We start from the raw sequence: 16834 nt of genomic DNA on the forward strand, positions 1-16834 counted from the left end.
CGCCAGCTGGCTCCAAGAAGGACCTGCTGCTGGCCAAAGCCAAGCCGATCGGTGACAATGGTAGCACCTCTGTGATATCACATTTAAGGGTAAAAAACTGTGGCACAACAGCAGCTGGAAGAGAGGAGTGAGAATATGTGAAAGCAACAACTCTGCAGGCCCCCAGGTCAGTGATGAAGGAAGGGGAGGAGGTAATCCAGGCGCTGGAGCAGAGATTCCCCTGCGGCCCATGGAAAAGACCATGGTGAAGCACGCTGTCCCCCTGCAACCCTGAGGTCCGCAGTGGAGCAGATATCCACCTGCAGCCCGTGGAGGACCCCATACCAGAGCAGGTACCTGAAGGAGGCTCTGACCCCATGGGAAGCTCACACTGGAGGAGGCTCCTGGCAGAACCTGTGACCCCATGGAAAGAGGAGCCTGTGCTGGAGCAGGTTTGCTAGCACAACTTGTGACCTCATGGGGGACCCACGCTGGAGCAGTCTGTTCGTGAAGGTCTGCACCCCGTGGAAAGTACCCACTCTGGAGCAGTTGGTAAAGAACTGCAGCCCATGGGAAGGACTCACGCTGGAGATTTTCATGGAGAACTGTCTCCTGTGGGTTGGGCGGCCCCACGCTGGAGCAGGGGAAGAGTGTGAGGAGGAAGGAGTGGCAGAGAAGACATATGATGAACTGACCACAACTGCCATTCCTCATCTCCCTGTGCTGTTTGGGGGGAGGAGGTAGAGAAAATTGGGAGTGAAGTTGAGCCTGGGAGGAAGGGGGCGGGGGGGAGTATTTAAGATTTAGTTTTATTTCTCATTACCCTACTCTGATTTGATTGGCAATAAATTACATTAATTTTGTCAAGTCTCTTTTGCCCATGACAGTAATTGGTGAGTGATCTCCCTGTCCTTATCTTGACCTATGAGCCTTTCACTATATTTTTCTCTCCCTTGTCCAGCTGAGGAGGGGGAGTGATAAAACAGCACGGTGGTCACCTGGTGTCCAGCCAAGGTCAAAGACCATCATACCACGTTATTGGAAAATTCATATATTTGCAGACGCCTAGTATTAAAGAACTTGAAGAAAGCTCCATGAAGTTTTTTATGTCAAGTACAGAGAGTCATATATCCCACCTACTTTTGCTTATCCAGAAAAGAAGGAAACCATTTGTCAAAGCCAAATGGAAGCAATCTAAAAAACTAGAGACAAACTTACTATTTCCTTAAAAAGAAACACCAACAAAAATCTCAAACCTAAGAACCAAATAGTTACATGAGAATTCCAGTTTAAGAATGTGAGTACAGGAGTCAGAAGATGGCTTCTAATGCTCATGATTTTATTGCTCAAGGTTATTATAATTATCATCAGCCCTAATTCATCACATTTCATCAACATGATACATTCAAAGCTCAAGGAAATTTCTGCCTGCACCAGCTAATTACTTCTTACTATCTATAAAATTACACACTGAGCTGTTTTACCTGCTCAAACAGCAAAACAAGACGATATTCTTTTAAACCATGTTTTGAGAATTATAGGAATTTTGGATGCATCATCTCTATCAGTACTTTAAAGTGTAAGTAGGGCTCCTTCTGCCATACCTCATTTGAAGATCTCCTCAAATGCAAAACTGCTGCAAGATGCTGAACAAGGAACAAAGAACTGTCATGCAGCTTGAGAAAACCGATTACTGAATTACACTATCACATTAGGAATTTCTCTTTGGATATATAACACAGCTTTATTCATGACTTAGGTCAATAATGTCCTCACCGGAAAATTTCTAATCTTGTAAAAAGACTAGTCAATATTGCATAAAGAACCCCATTTCTGCTAATAGACAAAATCCCAGTGCTGACCAGGTTCAACAACACTACTTATTGAAGAATATTTGATTTTTATTCACCTGGCCTAGTTAAAGTTTATAAAGGAACTCTGCAATAATCTATCTGCAATTACATGTAACTGACATAACATATAACTGATGTTATTATATGACAGTTCAACAACAGCAAGCAAAGACAACAAATCAGAGACAAGCTCAAGTAGTTTATCTTGTCTTTTCTGATGATTGAACAAAGACTCTCAACCTGTGTGGAAAAGGCTGTAGCAACCTTTCTTCCAGAGTCTCTTCAGTAAATGCCATTCATAACACACATGCTCAGGATTCCCCACATTCCTGTACTGTTCTACTCCAATTCCATTTCTGAATAGGTATTTACCTTCAACGAAAGGATTAATTAAAGGTTGGTTTGTGTCTTATTTAATATATGTCTAAGAGACTGGTTGGTTTTCTTTGTGGATCTGCTGATGGAGTAACAGGCTTAGGATTCAAGAGAGAGCATGAGATGTAGATCAGTCCTTGCTTACCTTCCTATGTAAAAGGATGTTTCGGTTGACGCTATTTGGTTTGCAAACAGTGTGAGCTTACTTTATTACTGCATACTGTCCAACATCAGCAAAAGCACCCCAGCAACCATCCTCACATATCACTACCCTTCTAATCCCCTCTACACTCTTGGGAAATGAAAAGGTCAAAAAAAAAAAAAAAAAAAAGGAACATGGTTCACCATGTACTACTTATCTAATGAAGAAGAATTAAAATTGGGGGGGGGGGGAACCCAAACAAACGAGTCCTGCAACTCCTGACAAAAAGAGTGATGCAAAAAATCCAAGGGACTTTTCCAGTAAGGCTGGAAGCTGCTACACAAAGGCAACCTGAAACTACGTGGAAGAAGCTTTTGAATCAACATGAGCCAAGAAACATGATAGCATTACTCACTCTCAATCAGTGGCTTTAATAAAGATGAAAACAAATCTTTTCAAATACCAGTGAACAGAGTTTCACCAGCTACACCCACTGGCAGCTGAAAGCCAGCAGATCTGAGCCATGCGCAGCTGGAGTAAAGCCAGGAACTGGGCACGTCTCCGGGCTGCCAGGTGCATGTTTTAAGTCATAAGAGCATCATAAGCAGTGCAGCATTCCTAAAGCAGGTTTCCGAGAAGGAGGGAGACTTCATGGGCATTGAAGACACTCTGTCCATACAAAATGATTAAGGTGGCACTTACGCAAATAGTTGGGAAGAGGGTTTCACCCAGACATTACGACTGCCCACGTATGTACGCCACTTACAAATCTATCAAATATTACTGATTGGCCAGGTGATTTTTCAGGGGTTTTCTACAATTAAGACAAATCCATAAAGCATGAACATTTTGTGACATATCCCAAAGTGTAATAAGAAAAGTTCCTCCTTAAAGGTGAAATTGTCTTATAGCTATTGCTTGTGAAGTAGGAAAAATCCTTGCCCAGCTCCCCTTCCTCTATTGGTTTTCTTTTTGGAAGAAAAGAGGTGTTTTTCAGGCTGAAAAACTACTGTTTCTGAAGAGACACAAAAGGATCCTTCTTTTTTTACAGCTTCATTAAGTTTCTGTATCATTCTCATTCCCTTGCTTGATTTTCTGGGCTGAGTTGTGTCACCTTCTATGGCTTTATCCATGCTTGACCAATACTTTCTATTTGACATATGAATAGCTAAATTATATCCACTACACTTCCAGTTTATGGAGTGCTGGTCTAGAGCTCCTTGGAGATCAGTTTTCAATACATTTGGCTTTGATACCCACACAGAGAAATGCACAATACGCTTCACAAGAACAGGAATGCTTAGAAAGAGGACTCAAGGGAACTGTGGCCTCTAAAATTACTGCAGACTGAATAGCCCCTCCAGCATGAGGAGACCCAGGTCTCTAGGTTAATGGAAGCTCTACTCCATACTTCAGACTTTCAGATTTATGATTACTGCATTCACTTTCCAAGAGAAAGCTTGATTTGCCCCTTTACGCTGACATATTTCAAAGAAGCTAAACCATAAACCTGGAGTCATACAACCGTGAACCAATCCTTCTTTCTTGAAATGTTCATGCTCAGAATAGTCACTAACCACTGATCCATTTAGCTAAACACAGTAAGAAAAACACCCGTTAATTGACAAAGACCCATGTATCCTTGTGTTTTGTATCTACGTCTCTACCCTACCTGCACACTTTGATTTATTAAGTATTCTTACACAATCCTCAGAAACATCTTTTTCAAGGACGCGTTCCAAACAGGCGCCTGTGACATAATGAATACAATATACAGAAAACAGAAAATCTATAAAATAATCAGTGGATTCCTGAAACAAAGTGTATCGTAAATATTTGCGTGCAAATACACAAACACACATCTATCTTTGTGTAGAGGAAAAGTCTCTCTAGAAATCAAGCTCTGTTAAGACAAGGAGACAGTTGCCTTCCACGCACGCAATCTAAACTTAGTTTTATCATCTTTATAATGATCTGGTAAAATAAGGAAATATGCTCATTTTACACGTGTGCAAACTGAAGCGCAGAAAGATTAGCCGATTAACCAAGATCATCACAAAGACTGAATCAGGGAGGGACATGGAATTGTCTCTTGCAGTGAAGAAGATTTCTTACGACAACTTTAACAAGCAAAAGTTAACATTTGGAGAGTATTTCCACTTTTGTGGAGATGCAGCTCTACTTCATACATACAATATTTGCCATGCCAGAAGCATTTTGGAAATAGCTGAAATATTTATCAGAACATGAAAATAAACTTTATGTCTGTTCACATTAGAATACATCAGCCAACGGACTGATCAGGAGATGCAACTGCCTAAAATTCTGAACAATAAAATAGGCTACAACTCCAACAGTTACTACAAAGTAGCACACCAAATCATTAAATTTCCAAATTCTTTCAGGTCTAAAATAGTTTACTAAAATGGGAAAATGCCTTCTCAAATTTGCAGGCTAGACAGGAACCAGAGAGATTTCTTTTATTAGCAATACAATTAAAAAATGAATAGCTGCAGTCTAAATATTCCTATGGCTGAAACTCGTTTCTCAGTCCCTGGTCTCTATTGATCCCAGAACAGGCTTTTTTTGTTCCCAATATGGCTGTCATAGTTTCATGAAGCTATAAATTTCCATGTAGCCACCAGGTGTTGATTTCATCACACCCAATTTTAGATGTCTCAAAAGTTTACACCTACAGTGGAGCTAGTCCTCTAGACTCACATATTTAATGAAGAGACATAAGTGTTTCTAGGGTGTGATGCACCTTACAGTAAATGAATCACACTCTGAAGGCCCCTTCCAATGACTGCATAGGAGCCCTTGCTGACATCAGGGTGAATCATCAAAACAGATTTTTGCAATTCAAAACCTGATCCTTAAAACTGATGTTCTCCTGCAACCATTCATTACCCTGTATACATCCATCTGGATCTTCAGATCCTTTAAATAAACTGAAGGGCATGGAGAAGTCACACAAAATAACACACTGTTCATGGCAGAGGCTTTGAATTAGCGCGCTCGACTGCTGTAATACAAAGTCAGAGGACAGAGGGAGGTTTCCCCATGTTTTGCACCAGTCCTTCTCCCAAACTAATTTGCAGAGGTGTTGACCACCTTGACCACTGTTACCATCTCCAGCTGAGGCTGCAAAAACTCAGTACATCTGAAAAAGCCAATATCAGGCCTTCTAAACACAGCCCATTGTATAAAAATAACCAGCCACTTCAAAAAGTTTGTCCAACATGTTTTCTGAATCGCAACTGCATAAAGAAACCAATGATTACATCAGTCTCTAGCTTTAAGATACAGTATTGGCATTTGTCTTTACGTCTATTCTTCTGAAGGGGTTAAGAGCTGATTTTGAAAAGAAATACTAGGATATCGTTACATATTTGTCTTTCAAACCATTTTCTATATGCTTCCCAATGAAAATGTGTCAATACCAATGTGATTGGATTTTCTTGATAGTGTTTACAGATAGGATGCATTATTTGACACGCATTCAGTTCTGGAGCAACTTTAACTGAATTATTCATTCAGTTTCCAGTGTTCTGTTTCAGAAAAATAATCTTCCTGAGGGAAATTTTGATTTTTTCATGCTATCTCCTCTGTCGTAGTATAGGAGTTCACAATTACTTAACAGAGGAAAGCAATTTAGATTAAAATCTCAGGTTTTGAGGGAAGTCTTTTGTTATTAAATTTTGAATATACAACAATATCTGCCAACTATTTAATCAAAAGTTATTGTTCAGCTCTGGGAGAAAAAAAAAATAGGTTTCCAGAAGTAGTATATGTTAGGCAAAAGACTCAAGAGTGTATGGTCCGTTTTTAAGGTCTCTTCAAACTCTGTCACCCAAATGATTTCACCGATTTTCCTATATAATGATAGAGATAAAGTGAATGTACCCTACTTTTCAGTTTCATTATTCCAACTACAAATCTGCATTTAAAAATAAAAATGTATTTAAATAAAACTCTATAAACAATCTCTTTTTGTTATTCAAGAGAAATGTAAATTAACTTTCAAACCCTCTAATAATCAGGAGGAAATTAAACGAATGCAAGTAAAGACGGGTAGAAGATCACATTTCACTGTCAGGGCTGGGGGTTTAATTCTCTACCCATAAATTGAAAAAGGGTAAAGTCACAGATATTATCTGCCCACATGGGGCTTTCTTTACAAAACACATTAGGCTTTTCAGTTTCCTACAAAATTATCACTGAATTTTAGCAGTATTTATTGGGCATTAAACTAAACCCAATCACTGTTATGGATTCAAAGTAGAGGACTGGACCTACTAAATGATATGACATCAGCCACACAAAGGCCAGAAATCCATCTTTCTCAGGATACTATACCCGTATGGTATCTTTCACCTGGAAAACCTGAGGTGAATTCAAACACCTTTATAAACAAGGTCAGTATTATTAACTTTACTTTGCAAATCACGAAACAGATACAATTGGTTCCTGACTGTAACAGTCTTAAGAGCATCTAAGCCCTAGGCTAACAACCTGTCTACAAGGCTGCAGTGTTTACCCTTCTTCATGTAACAAACACAGCACTCCTGAAAGTGCAAGAAACACGGAAAATAATTTCAGTCAGTCTCTAGGCAGAAATAGAAAACTGGACATTTGCTTAGGATTTTCAAAAGTTGTGGAAAAAAAGTTTCAACAAACCATGAGGTCAACTGTATCTTACATGTATCCGGAGCATTTTGCACTTTACTGCACACATGCACTATCCATCATTTTTCATGCAGAAATACAGGATTTTCAGTAACAAGTCAGCTAGTTCGATACTCAAATGGTTATTTCACCTTTGGCAACTGCGCTGCTTTTGGGTGGGGTAGAGATAATGTTCATAAAAGCAGCTCACATGGTGCTATATTTTGGATTTGTGACCAAAACAGTGTGGATAACACACCCATGTTTTAGCTAAAGCTGAGCAGTGCTTACATGGCATCCAGGCCTTTTCTGTTTTTCAGACTGCCCTGCCAGTGAGTGGGCTGGGAATGCACAAAAACTTGAGAGGGGACACAGCTGGGATGGCTGACCCCAACTGACCTAAGGGATATCCCAGGCCATACGACATCATGCTCAGCAATACAAGCTGGGGGAGAGGAGAAGGACGGGGGCACATGTGGAGTTAGGGCATTTGTCTTCCCAAGTAATCATTACATGAGATAAAGGCCTGTTTTCCTGGAAACAGCTAAACACCTGCTAGCTGATGGGACGCAGCGAATAAATTGCTTATTTTGCTTTGCTTGTGCACACAGCTTTTTCTTTACCTATTAAACTGTCTTTATCTCAAATGACTTTTCCCCCCTCCTCTCACTTTCATCCTTCCGATCCTCTTCCCTGTCCCACTGTGGGGGCAGCAACTGTCCTGTGCCTAGCTGTCTACCGACACTAAAGCACAACAGCAACCTTTTTCTTTTAATAGTGTTCCTGAAAGTCCATTTTGACCTGGTAAATCTGAGGTAAATAGCATCTGGTTCACGGTCCTGGCATTGCCATAAAACTTGCACACAATCTACGGGTAGCAGAAGCACAAGAGGAATGTACTTGTCACTGTTTCTGGTGATGATGCCAGCTTTGACCATATTCAGCCTTCTTGGCTACAGCAGTGCGTAAGGTGGTGTTTGGGTCAAAAGAATGCCTCATCTTAAGTGCTGAGGGAGATGTTATCTACATACACGGACTTTTCTTATAAAAAAATCATTGTTCACAATTCTCATAAATTAATGTGAATTATCTTTAAACATCTCAATATAGACATGAGAGCCACATCCTCAAATACCACTTTTCAAATAAGTATCGACTCACCAAAGGTATTTTGGCATCTTTTTACCACCTGTGAGCAACTATCACTATCTGAGTACCAGAGCACAAAACATGTAACAGTAGGAAGTTTTATGATGCACACAAGTATCCACTACAGACAGGGAGACAAATCTACTTATAAATGAACACAACACAAACTCACAGGGTCACTAAATGACACCCTTTAACCTCCGCAAGCTTTGAATCAGGTTCAAAACCAGAACACTGAATAAAGCGAACTGTTAACAAGAAAGCTAAAAGCACAGCATGCTCATTTATTACCACACCAAACATGATACCAAAAGCTCATCTCAGATGAGCCAAATGTTCGGAGTACATCCCAGATGCCAAATACCAGTAAGCCAAGACTGAGCAATTAAAAAGAGATTCTAGAAATAAGAGGGAGAAATTAATTCAATGGGTTCTTCCAAGATCAAAAAAGAAAAAAAGCTCTTCTCCCACAAATTAAACAAGAAGCCCTTAGAGCGAGATGGATATGAGATTAAGAAAAACTATATTAAAGTATCTATGAAACAAGTAGGAAACAATTAAGCCTATCTTGCATCAGAAAGAAAGAGGGTAAAAAATGTGCATCATAATAATGGCACAAAGCAGCAACGGTACTTCAGGTCTTGCAGCAAAATTAACCTCAAAATAAAATTCTACCAGAAGAAAGAGGTAAAACCATGGTTACATGGCTTATGTCATCTCCATTTTGTCATAGGGGGGAGGAAGCTAAGATTACTATTGATGTTTGTCACAAGACATTTGTTAAGTGAGAACTGGCAGTGCTGAAACTTTGCTTCTATTATATCTACCTGCATTATAGAGGGACATGCCAATGCCTGGCCCAAGATCTGTAGCACACAGTCTTCGCAACTGGCAATTACAGCAGAATCTGAAGCACAGTAAGCTTACAGCTTAGAAAAAGCCCTTTTCCACAAAATAGGTGCAGCCTTCCTCTTTTCTGTCTCATTCCACTCTCAACCCCAAAGTCGCTTTACCAAGTACAGTAAGACAGGTGCAACTGTGAGAAGAATCAGGCTTTTCATTCCAACTCCTTTCTGCACTGTTACAAAAAAAAATTTTTTTTCAAAACGAAGCCAGACACAAGCAACCTTTCTACTAAACAGCTTCTTTCCCCCCCTCCAAAAAACCATCTGCTGAGAAGTTAATTGCCTTACAGTGTGTCTTGTCACAGGATCATCTCATCAAGGGGTTCATGTCATCACCAAATGATGTGTGTAATCATAAAATAATCTCATCCATATTCCAGAGCCAATTTCCTTTCATGACTGAAGGTAACCGCAGGCTGAGGACCACAGGCTTCGCTCGTTATCACCTTGCCTTTCCTGCCACGCTCCCGCCAGAGTACTCCCACGAGTGTTGCCTCAGCACCGTGCAATGGCACTCAGCTCTCCCCAGACCTGCCACTTCTCCCCATTAGCCGCTGTCTCTGTAAGCCCAGGGAGGGCAGACTCATTCCACGTTCCTCAGTTCTTACCACAGCCTCATCAGATAACCCACATCTCCATTTTCCCATGGTATTTTTCAACTGCCTGGTTTAGCCTTGGTGGTTTGAAACATAATATTGCACTCTCTCCATAATAACTAATTGGCCATGACTGAGAAGGTGTATGAAACACACAGTAAACATAGAACAAGCCATTATATTGGTTCTAAAATTAAGTTTTGATGGAAACTGCCAGGCAGACAGATAGAAAAGCACCCTCCAGGGACAGCACTCAGGTTTGGAGCTCATTTCTCACAACATCTGAGACACTGGGGAGGTGAAAGCATGGCTCAGTTGAAGTCAATGTGAGTTTTCACTGCAGACTTCACTGGGGCTAGGATTTCACCCCAGGGATACTGCACAGCGCATCTTTCAGTTGAGTTTAAGGTAAGGGGCTGGCGTGACACAGAAAGATTCAGCTTTCACCTTGGTGCTCCTTTGATATATCATTACATCAGTAATACAGATCTCAATAATGGTTCTTCACATCATTGCAATATGTAAACTAAAAGCAGTGGCCAATACCTGATTATTTATGTAAAAAAAAAAAATTAAAAAAAAAAATAAAACCCCAAAACCTCACCTTCACTAGTAGCAGTGGCCAGTATCTGGGTTTATTGGGGGGTTTTTTTGTTGGTTTTTTTTTTAAAACTTCACCTTCTGAAACATGAGACTGGACTGCCTTTGCCATTGTCTCAATTAGCATATTTGCAAAGCACCTCTCACCCACAGCACAGAACCAGAAACTCAGATGTTCCCACGCTCAGTACTGAGCCAACTTGCCCCCCTCACACACTGCAGGACCATTCAAACATAACGGAGGCCTGGACAGAGCTCTCCCACACACAGGTAAGTCTGTAACTATGCCAAGTGGCTCTGCGTGACACATGAAGTGAGAGAGGACACCACACTGCTGCTGCAGCAAGATCTGTGACACCACCTAACACCCCAGAACCACGACAGCCACAACTCACGGTGTTTCCAAGCCTTGACACCTTACACCTCTGAGCACCACACATGCCCTAGCTCTCCACAGCCAAGGAACAAACACGACTGCTTCTGCACCACTGTCTGCCATTAAGAGTGGTGTTAGTTTACTCTGTCCCCAAGTGGTACAATGATGAGACTGTCAGGTTTTGGATAGTAATAAATGCAATCTCCACCTCCCTGCAGTCAACTTGACAATTTTGACAAGACTGGATTTCTAAAAAGAATTACCTTTTGGGAATTATTGCTGTTCTAAATTGTCAAACAAAGGCTAAACCTCTTCATAAAACTGCACTGGTTTCACAGACTTCAGCAGTCTCAGTCCTGTTTGCTCTGTTGCCCTCTCGCACCCCACAGCATCCAGGAGGTTTCAGATCATTTGGAAAGACACTGAACTATTTGCTTTATGGAGACTAATATCTGAGGTCAGCTCCTGAATAGTTCAGAGGGGTTCTCATCTGCTCTCTGGCAAAGGTCCAATACTTTTATAAAAGTGTTTAACTAAAGTTATACCACACTTTTTCAATTCAGCTCCAGTATTACCCTGTATGACTTCCAGTTCTAAACTCCAGAGTTTAGCTAACCACTTCAAACAGAAGAGTTCATTTATATTTTGGATCTCAGTTAATCTGTCTGGCTGGAGCAAGATAATTGTTTTTATAATCTGAAAGGAAAAAAAAAAAACCCAAAACATTTGCTCTATCTGGTTGATTCTCAAATTACCATGATCGCCTCTCTGTCTATATGACCCCCATTCAGCACTCCAACAAATGAAAAGAAAATAGAACCAAGCAACAGGAGACTTCCCCTGAAAAATTTCCACAAAAACAAATATCTAGATGCATTTCAAACTATGCAGGCTAAATTTTCAGAGACTACTCTTGTAAGTAAATCACCTCAATTTATGGGTTTATTGCTTTGACAAAAAAAAACCCCTACATGTATATTGGACCAATGCAAAAAATATGTGAGAATGGGATAATACACCTGTTCACACACTTTAGGAAATGACTAAATCATTTGAAGCTTGCCAGTCTTGATTTAAGATTACTTCCTCTATCATTATCCATCCTCTCTCTCTGACACACCCATAGCATAAAAACACGATGAATGCAAGATGCCAATGGTAAAGCATAACACATTATTCCTGCTCTGTTGAAGTCATCAACCTGTCTATCAACATCTACAATTCACTGGAAAGCACCGCAAGTCTCCTGTTCTAAATTTAAAAAAAAAAACCCAAACCAAACATCAAACAAAAACACCCACACCACTCTTAAGTCTCTATTCAGCAGCAGTTGGGCTTTGCAGCTACCAAACTCTGGCTCCACAGATCCCTAAAACTCAGCAGAGCACCACAAGCTCCCATTCAGACCCTTAACCAAACCCCCAGCAGATGCCTGCTCCACTCTGAGCAGGAGCTGTGCGAGGACTCTCTGCTGCAGCTCAGCACCCCAGGTTTTTATGCTGGTTATAAGTGGTTGCTGCCTTTTAGGGGTGGTCAACGATCCAAGACAGCCTGGCACAGGTATCGATTGTTATAATTTGTTTTCTATAGTACTTTTTCAGCACTTTCATAAATACTCATGGCTTTCTCCCAATTCTATCAATGCAGTATACAAAAAAACTTCAACTGATTCATCTAGGATGAAAAAAAATAAATTTCCATCATAATTAGGGAATGGGTTAAGACATCACCATTCAGTCTTCGATCACGCTCACACTACCATTCTGTTGGTGTGTTATCCATTTGACGAAAATCCCTGGCTATTAAAAAACTTCTTTAAAAAAATAAAACAAATCTTTTCTTAACTAATGCTGAATGCATCCTGAATATTTCCTTGCAGTTTAACTACAATTACTGTAATGATACAGACCTGACAGCAGCTGACGTGATATGCCAGCTGGAGATCTCTCTCATGCTGAAAAGTTTCTAGCCTTTCTGTCAAACAAAAAGGACAATCGGTAGGTGAAAATTAACTTCCAATCCATAATACCGGAGATCTGAAGTTGGGTGCACCTGTAACGCACAATTATAGCGCTCTACCCAAGTAAACATTTCTCTGACAGCTTCTGCTAGAGCTTAAAGAGTGGAGAAGCAATCTAGGTCACAAAATCATATGCAAGTGTTGAGACTAAATTACCTAGCTGTATAACACTACCACCACCACGCCATCTTCTCTCTCAAGAGAAAGTGTTTTACAGTAAGTAAAGCAGTGAATCCCTCTTTTTAAATACATCCCTTAACCTTCTTTAAATTTATTACATTTTAATTAAAGTCATAGAACTTTGTTTAGATAAGTTGAAAACCTCAGGTTGGCAGCCAGAATATCTTATTTATAAGAACTCAGAGGTCTTGGATTCCCATATTTAGATTACGTTGCTTTAATTTATTTATTTTTTCAATTAAAAAGTTCTCACTGCTCATACATTTTTTATTCCCTAATGCTCTGTTCTATCAGGAGAAACATAAAAGAAGCAGACAACATGTTTTTTCAGTTGGAGACTACTTCCTAGCCTGCTCCAGTTTTATAATCTATTCTCTTACGGTCTTACCAACCCCCTCCATCAAACAGCTAAGAGTATCCATCAAAACCACAGGCTGTGTTCATAGTAAAAGGCACTCCAGCACATATTTTCACTGGAAAGCATTAATTTTTGCAGCAAAGTGCCTTTCTCCCTTCTACACCCACAGAGAGAGTTCAAGTACAGGAATACTGATACTGTCTGAACAGGTGAGTACCTTTGTAGCAATATGGTTCATGAGAAATAAAACAATAAAAAACATACAGCAAGTAGCCTTCCAAGCTTAGCTCCCCAGATTAATTATAGACACTGAGAACAATTTGGAATTTGTATTTCTTAAATTGTCAGTAAATACATTTTGATACTGTACCTACCACTTCTTAAATTGTAGGCTCCGTGCTACTCCCTCACTCTTGTCTTAACACTATTAAATGTAACTTTTTTCTGTGTAGTTACTGTTGTAGGGCACAAGCATCACTGTGGACAGTCAGGTACCACGGGCAACACGACAGACTCTACAGCTGAAACTAATTCCCAGTGAAGACAAACGCCAGCCTTTGTAGGCCTATGACAGTCTCCTGGGGTCGCAAATCTCCTGACAACATAGGTACGAACAGCGGGATCCTTTACCTCTGCTTCCCTAAGAAGCCAAATTTGGGAAGGCGCATGGCAGAGTTTATTTCGTTATATATTGACCCTTTAGTGCCACAGGTTATTTAAGAACCTGCTGACAATGACAGTTGCTCTAGTTTAACCTAAACACTCACCAGAAAGCCCCTGACAATTCCCTTTTCCCTGGAGTAGGGGAGCACAGATCCTACACATAACCACTATTTTGAAACAAGACTTGTTCACCACTAGTGGGCTCAGCATTGGAGATGGGAGGAAAAAACAGCAGCGTATTTAATTTCCATGTTACTTTCAGCACAGGTTTTACTTGTGCGTCAGTTGTACATTCATAATTAATACAGTCTTTTCATTTTTCTAAGCTTTCAGAACCTTACTGGAATGTTAAAAGCACGTTAGCAAGGACAGCCGATGCTTATTATGCCAGTTGTCTGAGATGTGACCCTGGCTAGAGGTTACTGCCTAGACTCAGCACAAAGGTTCTCCAAGTCAATGAGAAGAGTCCAGTGACATTTAACAGGTTTTTAATCAGGACTCTACTGTCTCTCCCTGTGTCAGCAGCTCCAAGCTCCAGCATCAAACTTAGCTACAATTCTCACTCCTTGTGCTCAAAGAGCAGCAAAAGGAGCGAGTAAGATGCAGCAGGAGCTGATTTCAAAAGGCCACGTACTTGGGCAAATATACCTCCTTTCATACGTATGCCTCCTCCACCGTATTACCTCTCATTAGAACAGAGGCAATTACACTGTTTTAAAGATGACTCTTAAAAGCACTAAAGGCTTTTACTAGTTCTCAAGTACTTTTCCCTAACCTATCCAGGTCTGAAAAACAGAGTCAACTTTGAATTGAATCCAAAAGACAATCAAGCACCAAATGTCAAAGCAATTTTACGAATCAGAGTAACGTGGGTGATAAGGTTGGGAAGAATAAAAGTAGATTCAACTATCTGTTTACAAATTAAAAGTTTCTTCTCCAATGCTTTCTCATCCACTGCAGTTTTTGGAAGCCAGAGACTAGCTTTGGGTATCAATACAAATCCTGTAGCAAAATTAGGTTGTGGCTGGATATTTTTTCCCAATGCAAACACTTTCAATGCGCTCTCGGATACAGGTTAATTGTAATAGCACTGCATTCACAAATCACTCAGAATAGCCTTCCAAATTGATAACATATTACCGTAACCCTAAACAAAAGGAGCAATGCATTTATACAAATTTATAATTCATAAAATGCATATCTGTAAGGAAGCAGTGTTGCAACCCCCTTAAAGAAATCCAGTAGGAATCGAAGGGATTCATTTTGCTGGTCATTTTTTTTCCTTTTTGCTTTGTTTTTACAGGGGAGAAAACAATAAGAAAAAAAATAGAACTTCTTTAACTAGATAAATACACTTCAAGTTAAATTCTTGTTCTGATGACAGCAGATCTCTGCAGGAGGTGGGACAGGTGGATCTATTGACTGCAGTCGTATCCTCTTCCCCTGTGACTGACTTGTTCAATTAAGTCTGCAGAAGTGTCACTCCTCATTAGGCATCCTGAACTCTGCTGAGAGCCAGCAACACCACACCGGCCTAAAATAGTGACATTTACATGACTCTTAACACTGGATTCTGTGCCTACTTTCAGCTGCAGATTTCCTAACACTAACATGAGGAAGGCTTAGAATTTTCAGTAGTGCTCAGAAGTACCCTTCACTGGCTTGCTCTTTATTTTCACATGTTTTGACATTCATTGCAGTGTCATCAGGAAAAGCTGGTGCAAAGGTGAACAAGATGCTGACTCCTCTTCTGAGTGCAAAGATGTAGGGAGTTAAGATATAATAAAGGAAACTATAACATCAACATTCACAACATTCTCTAATTAACTGAACAGAGATGCTATAGCCGAATGAGGAACTTAAAGACTTTTTTTTTCTTTCCATGTAAACTTCTACTGTGATCTGCCCTCAAGTCATGCTTTCAAAACTATTTGAATTACTTTTCCACAGGAGTTGTCATAAAATACCACAAATACGCACCCAAATAGAGGCATTTAGGTATGGATTTATGCTGGGAGCAGCCTTGAGATGTACTACCTTAAGGGACACTTAGATGGATCAGCCCTGTTTAGGGCTACCTGACAGAGACAGCTATACACATTTATTACCTCATATGACAGCACAAGTCATTCCATAAGTGTATTTATCTATTGCTGCCTGTTGCTGTAAAGAAAATCAGGTCACAACCATGGCTCTGGGCAGCTCTCTCATCTCTGGACAGACTTCTGCACCAGAGAGGCGTTTTGCCTTGTCTTGCTTTCACATTGTGTGGAAGAAGGCAGCCAGTTAAACAATCTGCCAGAAAGAGTCTTCCTAAACCACAGTTGCTGTTCACAAAAAAAAAAAAAAAAAAAAAGATCCTAGGAGATAATGAAGAACCTGTCCCAAAACCCAGTATGCCAATAAACAAACAAAAAAGCATACTGTGGTAGGCAAAGAAATAATATAACAGATAAACAAATAATGGTAAGATAAATAAATCAGACAACTGAAATGAAGATGTTCTTCACAAATTGTAGACTTCACACCTCAATGAAATTAAAATTGCTCTAAGCCTTTAATTGCTTCTAGGGTCCAAATGAAAGGATTCAATAAGCAACCTTCCTTCAGATTAGATTTTTACTGTCAGTAGTTAATGCAGTTGCAGAAAATGGTTGTTACTTTCTTCTCAAAACACTATCTCATAATTACTTTGGTAAAAATTAAAACTTTTTCAAATGTTTCAATAACCGCATACTGCCATAATACTCACAAAACTTTGTTCTGCCCACCTGAACGAAATGAAGACTTAAGAAAGAAATATCTGCTACCATTACCCTATCCACTTAAGTGCCATAATTCCAAAATGCATATACCAATCTTCTCACTGAAGACAAAGAATGTTTTCATATTAATTTCAGTGCAAGAAGACACAAAAATAGTGGTTCATTTTCCTCATTTCCAAGACTATTTTGAAGGTCCCAATTTCAA

General features: G+C 40.0%; 1 protein-coding gene across 2 annotated transcripts in view; it reads right to left on the reverse strand.

Annotated features, from left to right (window-relative positions):
* Nucleotides 1–16834, reverse strand: part of NELL1 (neural EGFL like 1) — a 291777-nt gene that overhangs the window by 232934 nt on the left and 42009 nt on the right. The gene's annotated exons all lie outside the window — the stretch shown is intronic.

The sequence above is a fragment of the Balearica regulorum genome, chromosome 5 (assembly GCF_011004875.1).
Source record: "Balearica regulorum gibbericeps isolate bBalReg1 chromosome 5, bBalReg1.pri, whole genome shotgun sequence".
Taxonomy (NCBI): Eukaryota; Metazoa; Chordata; class Aves; order Gruiformes; family Gruidae; genus Balearica; species Balearica regulorum.